At 40.7% G+C, this 9,706-nt stretch overlaps 1 protein-coding gene across 1 annotated transcript in view; it reads left to right on the plus strand.

Annotated features, from left to right (window-relative positions):
- Window positions 1-1,332, plus strand: part of LOC145867133 (stonustoxin subunit beta-like) — an 8,742-nt gene extending 7,410 nt beyond the window's left edge. The window contains exon 3 of the mRNA XM_082971190.1: window positions 1-1,332. This exon is cut by the window's left edge and continues 1,169 nt beyond it. The gene's annotated coding sequence lies outside the window, so the exon portion shown is untranslated.
- The last annotated feature ends 8,374 nt before the right edge of the window (window positions 1,333-9,706 follow it).

The raw sequence follows: 9,706 nt of genomic DNA on the forward strand, positions 1-9,706 counted from the left end.
TTCATGATATATTTTACTGTTTGTGTTTGTACCACAGGAGGTTGGTGGGACCTTATTTAGGGAGGACAGGCTTGTAATGGCTGGAGTGGAATAAGTGGAATGGTATCAAACACGTGGTTTCCATGTGTTCCATTTCATTCACTCTGTTCCAGACATTATTATGAGCCGTCCTCCCCTCAGCAGCCTCCTCTGGTATGTACTGTCCTGTATGTGAGAGAGCTCCAACAAGGAATTACAAAGTATGTATTACTTTTAATACCTGCAAATGACAAATAAACTACTGGAACTCCTTATGAATGTCTGCAGCCGACAAGAGGTGAAAATATTACCGGAATATTCAGCAAAATGTTGATGAAGACGTCACTCAATCCACCCAAAACAACATGCAGTCTTTCCACAAGACTCCCATGAAGTTATAGTGTGACGTTATGAGTCGATGTTAAAGTAACATTCTCACAACATACTGCACTTGTTTTATCCTGTTTTAGATGTATCCTCTGTTTAAACATTTAAACTCATACAATAACACTGTTAAAATACCAATGTGATCATTGCTTGTCTTTTATGTTGGAAAAACAAATTGTACAACTATATGTGGACATACGCTCCATAGTTGAACAAGTATACATGGATATATTGTACTTTTCATAATAAAACATACTTGAAACAAGAAAAAGCATGTTAATTGTGAAAACAATTTTGTTATTGATTTTTACATTGCTTCTCTCTGTCTCATGTTGACGTTTGTCATGAATCTTGACCTGGAGGCAGAACTGTGCGATTTCCTCTAGATATGTCAGCTGCAAAGTCAGAATTGGCTGTGGAAAATAATGTTGTTTTATGGTCTTAATTTAAGGGAAGGATTAGCAGTGTGGTTAGGGTTGAGGTTAGGATTAAAATCGGATTGTATTACTTTGTGCCTGTGCCAGCTAGTAACCACTTTGCTGAACTGCCTCCAGGGCAAGATTCATGACAATAAATGCCAACCTGCCTCCAGGGCAAGATTCATGACAATAAATGCCAACCTGCCTCCAGGGCAAGATTCATGACAATAAATGCCAACCTGCCTCCAGGGCAAGATTCATGACAATAAATGCCAACCTACCTCCAGGGCAAGTCTTACCTGTGGCTCCGTTTGTAGAGCATGGTGTGTGCAACGCCAGGGTTGTGGGTTCGATTCCCACGGGGGGCCAGAACAATTTTTTTTTTTTTTAAATGTATGAAATGTATACATTCACGACTGTAAGTCGCTCTGGATAAGAGCGTCTGCTAAATGACTAAAATGTAAATGTAAAATGTAATTCATGACAATAAATGCCAACCTGCCTCCCAGTCGTCCCCTCCTTATCTTTACAAGGCTGCAGAACATGAAAGCTAGTGATGTGGGGGTTCTCTCATAACCCTCAGTCCCCAGGTGGGTAGATGGCAGGTTGAATAAAGAGAAGCTAGTGATGTGGGGGTTCTCTCATAACCCTCAGTCCCCAGGTGGGTAGATGGCAGGTTGAATAAAGAGAAGCTAGTGATGTGGGGGGGTTCTCTCATAACCCTCAGTCCCCAGGTGGGTAGATGGCAGGTTGAATAAAGAGAAGCTAGTGATGTGGGGGTTCTCTCATAACCCTCAGTCCCCAGGTGGGTAGATGGCAGGTTGAATAAAGAGAAGCTAGTGATGTGGGGGTTCTCTCATAACCCTCAGTCCCCAGGTGGGTAGATGGCAGGTTGAATAAAGAGAAGCTAGTGATGTGGGGGTTCTCTCATAACCCTCGGTCCCCAGGTGGGTAGATGGCAGGTTGAATAAAGAGAAGCTAGTGATGTGGGGGTTCTCTCATAACCCTCGGTCCCCAGGTGGGTAGATGGCAGGTTGAATAAAGAGAAGCTATGATGTGGGGGTTCTCTCATAACCCTCAGTCCCCAGGTGGGTAGATGGCAGGTTGTATAAAGAGAAGCTAGTGATGTGGGGGTTCTCTCATAACCCTCAGTCCCCAGGTGGGTAGATGGCAGGTTGAATAAAGAGAAGCTAGTGATGAGGGGGTTCTCTCATAACCCTCAGTCCCCAGGTGGGTAGATGGCAGGTTGAATAAAGAGAAGCTAGTGATGTGGGGGTTCTCTCATAACCCTCAGTCCCCAGGTGGGTAGATGGCAGGTTGAATAAAGAGAAGCTAGTGATGTGGGGGGGTTCTCTCATAACCCTCAGTCCCCAGGTGGGTAGATGGCAGGTTGAATAAAGAGAAGCTAGTGATGTGGGGGTTCTCTCATAACCCTCAGTCCCCAGGTGGGTAGATGGCAGGTTGTATATAGAGAAGCTAGTGATGTGGGGGGGTTCTCTCATAACCCTCAGTCCCCAGGTGGGTAGATGGCAGGTTGAATAAAGAGAAGCTAGTGATGTGGGGGGGTTCTCTCATAACCCTCAGTCCCCAGGTGGGTAGATGGCAGGTTGAATAAAGAGAAGCTAGTGATGTGGGGGTTCTCTCATAACCCTCAGTCCCCAGGTGGGTAGATGGCAGGTTGAATAAAGATAAGCTATGATGTGGGAGTTCTCTCATAACCCCCCTCTCCATGTAATCTGATTCATTATGATCTAGGATCAGGTCCCTCCTCTCCATGTAATCTGATTCATTATGATATAGGATCAGGTCCCCCCTCTCCATGTAATCTGATTCATTATGATCTAGGATCAGGTCCCTCCTCTCCATGTAATCTGATTCATTATGATCTAGGATCAGGTCCCCTCCTCTCCATGTAATCTGATTCATTATGATCTAGGATCAGGTCCCCCTCTCCATGTAATCTGATTCATTATGATCTAGGATCAGGTCCCTCCTCTCCATGTAATCTGATTCATTATGATCTAGGATCAGGTCCCCCTCTCCATGTAATCTGATTCATTATGATCTAGGATCAGGTCCCCCCTCTCCATGTAATCTGATTCATTATGATATAGGATCAGGTCCCCCCTCTCCGTGTAATCTGATTCATTATAATCTAGGATCAGGTTCCCCCTCTCCATGTAATCTGATTCATTATGATCTAGGATCAGGTCCCCCCTCTCCATGTAATCTGATTCATTATGATCTAGGATCAGGTCCTCCTTTCCATGTAATCTGATTCATTATGATCTAGGATCAGGTCCCCCCTCTCCATGTAATCTGATTCATTATGATCTAGGATCAGGTCCCCCCTCTCCATGTAATCTGATTCATTATGATCTAGGATCAGGTTCCCCCTCTCCATGTAATCTGATTCATTATGATCTAGGATCAGGTCCCCCACTCCATGTAATCTAATACATTATGATCTAAAATACTTAACTGATCCTAGATCAGCTGTCCTACTCTTTATGAATACTGTCACAGAATCAATTAGTATCATTCATTGAACTGCTTTGCCATGAACAGATCTGTGAGGTCTTAACTTAAAGGTTCTATATTGACCTTATGGTCATTTTAATGGGGTTGAACATCCATCCCATCAGATTGTGTAAAGGATTTTATGAGTTCAGAAAAACAGTGACTTGGAAGCATCTCTCTGACCTCACCCTGCTGAAACACACTCAAGTAAAGACCACATAGCTACAGTTATATGCTTTTCTGTTTTTATACACTTTTACAGACAATGTATGGACAGGTATCCATATGAATCAGTACAATATACAAACTAGTAAGCCACCTCCCAATAAGGGGTCAGCAATATCAAGCATGCAGCACTAAACAGACAGACATCTCAGGCAACAAAATCTCACACTCAATACCTGCAAATATTTACAAAAAGTATTGTAGCAGATTTTATTTTGACTTCATGAGAAAAGACCCACATTTTTGGGTGAAATTAACAGAAGCCTTTGCAACAACAATCTAAAATAAGTTTTGCTAGCGTTATGAATATACAGTGTCTTTATTAATATATATGTTTTAATTGTAGTTGTATGCCTATATGTACAGTTTTTTTTAACACTTGTTAACAACCACACACTTTTAATGGGGGTGGCAGGTAGCCTAGTTGTTAGAGTATTGGGCTAGTAACTGAAATGTTGCTGCATCGAATCTCCAAGCTGACAAGGTAAAATTCGGTTGTTCTGCCCCTGAACAAGGCAGGTTACCCACTGTTCCCCGGTAGGCCATCACAGGGGCGGAAATGCCGGGGGGGACGGGGGGGACACAACCCCCCCATCCTGGGAAAAATATGATTTGTCCCCCCCAATATATCACTGAAACATAACTATGTAATTTAAATAATATTAATAATATGCAATGAAAGCAATTGTGCTGATTATAGACACTTAATAGCTTGTTTTTAAGTTTCAAAAGATTGCGACCCCCCCCACCCTTTGCCTCACAATGGTTTGATCCACTGCCAGTTCCTTAGCTTGCGAGGTAACGTAGAGGTCGTATCTACTGTCTGAAAGGCACTCAATACACGTAACTGACGTGAGGTTAATCCAGTCAATCGCGCACACACACTAGCTGAATATGCAGAGCTAGCGCGCAAATATTAACTATTAAGCTAGCTAGTACCTATTCCATGTATGTGGCGTCGTCAAAGATGGAATCTTTGCTATCGTCAATTTATTCCAAGATCAGCATGCATGTAAGTTAGTGCTTCAAAGTCCCTGTGATAAGGTTAGCGATAAACTGAACAGAACTTCACTCTCTTCTACCATTGTTTTAAATATATTTAATGGTCTCGTTGCAAAAGCTAAATTGTCGCAAGGGAACTTTTATTAATATATTTTATTTCACCTTTATTTAACCTGGGTAGCAAAGATTATAGCAAACACCACTGAATTGGTGCTCGCTAGCTTTGCAAATTCAGCTATTGTTAGAAGCCAGCCAATATGAAACAAACGATTAAAATTACAAAAGGTTGCAGCATATGTTGTGTAAATGGTGAACTCATACAGCTGTCAACTCTTGTCACTGCAATCCGTTTCACATTTGCTAGCTACCTTTTAGATCGAAGCCCATATAGAATGATAGAAGATAAGATGATAGAAGCCCATCTCCTACTGTAAATAACCTACATACTGTGTGTGTGTAGCCAACCAGGTAGAAAAATGGCAGAAAAATGGCAGAAAAAAGACGGACATCAGAGTATTTTTCAGTACACCAAAACGCAAAGTAAGAACCCTCGTAGCCTAATATCTCAAAGACTAGTTGATAAAATGTTCATAAGAAAGAAATGAAATTCTAATGGAAATGTTTCACAATGATGTCATTAGGCAGAGCAGGCAACAGATGGCACACAGACAGCAGAGTTGGGGACAGATATGCAGGGACAGACTGGCAGAGACAGGGAGTCTCAGGTAAGTTTGTTGAGTCTTTGTTTGGCAACATTATGAAAGGTTCTCAATTTTTTTTACTTGTAAAATAGGAACATAATTGGAAAATGCCATGGATACCCCCACTCTCAACTTAAACTGGTGACTGAACTAAGATGTGTTAAAGGCAATGGTATTGCTGTTGTGATTAGTTGTGTAGTTTTGGGTACCGGTAGTTAGGAGTACGGCAAACACCTTATTTCTTTGGTTCCTCAATATACATTTACCATATTAAACGTAGGCTATGTGTTACAGCACTACTTTTGGTGTCCCCTCAGGAATTGCTCTTGAGAAAATGTAATGTAATTGTCCCCTCCAAAGTTGATATCAGATTTTCGCCCCTGGGCCATCATTGTAAATAAGAATTTGTTGCCTCTTGGGGCTAGGTGGGACGCTAGCGTGCCACCCGTGGTGCACTCCATCAACAGCAGGTGCATTTCAAGAGCGGCAAATTTGAATCCAAATAAATGTCAAAATTCAAATTTTTCAAAAATACAACTATGTTACACCATTTGAAAGATAAACATCTCCTTAATCTAACCACGTTTTACGATTTCAAAAAGGTTTTACGGCGAAAGCATAAATTTAGAGTATGTTAGGACAGTACATTTACAAGAGTTGTGTGTAATGTTTTGTCAAGTCAAAGACAGGGTCACCAAAACCATAAAACCAGCTAAAATGATGCACTAACCTTTTACAATCTCCATCAGATGACACTCCTAGGACATTATGTTAGACAATGCATGCATTTTTAGTTCTATCAAGTTCATATTTATATCCAAAAACAGCGTTTTACTATGGCATTGATGTTGAGGAAATCGTTTCCCTCCAATAACCGGCAGTCAAGTCAGCGTCACAAATTAAATAATTAAAATTAGAAAACATTGGTAAAATATTATATTGTCATTTAAAGAATTATAGATTTACATCTTTTGAACGCAATCAACTTGCCAGATTTAAAAATAACCTTACTGGGAAATCACACTTTGCAATAATCTGAGCACTGCGCCCAGAAAAATACGCGTTGCGATACAGACTAGACGTCATGTTGGGGAGATCTAAAATCGAAAATACTATGTAAATAATCCATTACCTTTGATTCTCTTCATCAGATGTCACTTCCAGGTATCACAGGTCCATAACGAATGTAGTTTTGTTCAAAAAAGCTCATCATTTATGTCCAAAAATCTCCGTCTCGTTTGCACATGATGTAAGCCAGCCGGACTTCTCGTCATGAACGAGGGGAAAAAATATATTTCCGTTCGTTCAAACATGTCAAACGTTGTATAGCATAAATCATTAGGGCCTTTTTTAACCAGAACATGAATAATATTCAAGGTGGACGAATGCATACTCTTTTATAACGTATTGGAACGAGGGTACCCAACATCAACTCGCGCGCCAGGTGTCTAATGGGACATCATCGTTCCATGGCTCTTGTTCGGTCAGATCTCCCTCCAGAAGACTCAAAACACTTTGTAAAGGCTGGTGACATCTAGTGGAAGCAATAGGAAGTGCCAAAATATTCCTCAGCCCCTGTGTTTTTCAATGGGATAGGTTTAAAGGTAATACAACACATCAGGTATCCACTTCCTGTCAGAAAATGTCTCAGGGTTTTGCCTGCCAAATTAGTTCTGTTATACTCACAGACACCATTCAAACAGTTTTAGAAACTTTAGAGTGTTTTCTATCCATATATAATAAGTATATGCATATTCTAGTTACTGGGTAGGATTAGTAACCAGATTAAATCGGGTACATTTTTTTTATCCAGACGTGCAAATGCTGCCCCCTAGACCCAACAGGTTAAAATCAATTTTTATGCTACATTTACAGAGTGATCCTCTATCTCAGTTTAATACATTTACAGAGTGATCTTCTATCACAGTTTAATACATTTACAAAGTGATCCTCTATCACAGTTTAATACATTTACAAAGTGATCCTCTATCACAGTTTAATACATTTACAGAGTGATCATCTATCGCAGTTTAATACATTTACAAAGTGATCCTCTATCACAGTTTAATACATTTACAGAGTGATCCTCTATAACAGTTTAATACATTTACAGAGTGAACCTCTATCACAGTTTAATACATTTACAGGTCTTTCTTGGGGTCAGGTATTAATGTAGTCAGAGCTTGAGTCAAACTGGGAGGGAGAGCATTATTTACAATGCTTTCAGAAAAGACCTCCAACAGAAAAGATACCAACTGTTGAGAAACAGTTGTGTTAAACTCAGCAGATACACCATCAGTCCCAGGAGACCTCCAACAGAAACAGTGCTGTTAAACTCAGCAGATACACCATCAGTCCCAGGAGACCTCCAACAGAAACAGTTGTGTTAAACTCAGCAGATACACCATCAGTCCCAGGAGACCTCCAACAGAAACAGTTCTGTTAAACTCAGCAGATACACCATCAGTCCCAGGAGACCTCCAACAGAAAGAGTTCTGTTAAACTCAGCAGATACACCATCAGTCCCAGGAGACCTCCAACAGAAACAGTTCTGTTAAACTCAGCAGATACACCATCAGTCCCAGGAGACCTCCAACAGAAACAGTTGTGTTAAACTCAGCAGATACACCATCAGTCCCAGGAGACCTCCAACAGAAACAGTTGTGTTAAACTCAGCAGATACACCATCAGTCCCAGGAGACCTCCAACAGAAACAGTTGTGTTAAACTCAGCAGATACACCATCAGTCCCAGGAGACCTCCAACAGAAACAGTTCTGTTAAACTCAGCAGATACACCATCAGTCCCAGGAGACCTTCAACAGAAACAGTTGTGTTAAACTCAGCAGATACACCATCAGTCCCAGGAGACCTCCAACAGAAACAGTTGTGTTAAACTCAGCAGATACACCATCAGTCCCAGGAGACCTCCAACAGAAACAGTGCTGTTAAACTCAGCAGATACACCATCAGTCCCAGGAGACCTCCAACAGAAACAGTTGTGTTAAACTCAGCAGATACACCATCAGTCCCAGGAGACCTCCAACAGAAACAGTTGTGTTAAACTCAGCAGATACACCATCAGTCCCAGGAGACCTCCAACAGAAACAGTTATGTTAAACTCAGCAGATACACCATCAGTCCCAGGAGACCTCCAACAGAAACAGTTGTGTTAAACTCAGCAGATACACCATCAGTCCCAGGAGACCTCCAACAGAAACAGTTATGTTAAACTCAGCAGATACACCATCAGTCCCAGGAGACCTCCAACAGAAACAGTTTTGTTAAACTCAGCAGATACACCATCAGTCCCAGGAGACATATTATTTTAAGTTGTTCAATAGAATAAATGATGTGTTCAACTATAGTAGGGTCGTCACACTGTTCCCTGTCAGCCTCACCAACTGATTTCACATCCCCCAGACAATCAAAACAAAGAGTTGAGGACACCTCACAATACTGTAGAAGTTGAACTAAAGATGGAGATTAATGTGGGGTCATCAGTGATGAGACCAGTCATATTTCATTGCTAAATTGTATTATTTTTAGAGTGCTATTTTTTAAACCTGAATTTTGTCCACCCTCCTCTAGCCATTTCTACCTACATGTGACAAAGGTTCCGTCTGCTTTCAGTCTATAAATATCATCCAACTGGTGTTGTAGATCAAACAGAACAGATTTATCCTCCTCTGAAACAGTTTCAACAGGCTTTTGAACAAGACAGGTGATCTTTGTAATAACACTTTCTTCTTCAGCTCTCCTGGTCTTGGCAACAATACTCCCATGTTTACTTGCATATTTTCCAACCTCATATTTAAAAAGCTCCCAGTTATTACTGTATGAATTGTTATTTATAGCGTTGTTCCAGAAGTGTGTAATTACATTGTTTATCTCCATCTGGACCAACTCATGTTTTAATAGAGCTATTAATCTTCCAATAGGATGCTCTGCCAGGGCCATTATCAGAGATAAACAGTGTAATGTCAATATAAACAGCTCTATGGTCAGTAAGGGACATTATCAGAGATAAACAGTGTAATGTCAATATAAACAGCTCTATGGTCAGTAAGGGCCATTATCAGAGATAAACAGTGTAATGTCAATATAAACAGCTCTATGATCAGTAAGGGCCATTATCAGAGATAAACAGTGTAATGTCAATATAAACAGCTCTATGGTCAGTAAGGGGAGTGACCAGGATGTTAACAGAAATAGCCTGTTTATCAAAACATTTAGACACCAACCAAAGATCTGTGGTGATTGTCTGGACCGGGTCTAGTTACTCCAAGTGGAAGACTAGTCATTAGGAAAATTTACTCTCCAAACATGAATAATATCAAACCTTTACATAAACTGTCAATTAAATGATTCAGAGAAATAAATAAATCCCCACCTACTATAAGTAAAGCATTAAGGAACTTGGTTAGCCAATGGAG

The sequence above is a fragment of the Salmo salar genome, unplaced genomic scaffold, assembly GCF_965601325.2.
Source record: "Salmo salar unplaced genomic scaffold, fSalSal1 ptg000206l, whole genome shotgun sequence".
NCBI classification, from domain to species: Eukaryota; Metazoa; Chordata; class Actinopteri; order Salmoniformes; family Salmonidae; genus Salmo; species Salmo salar.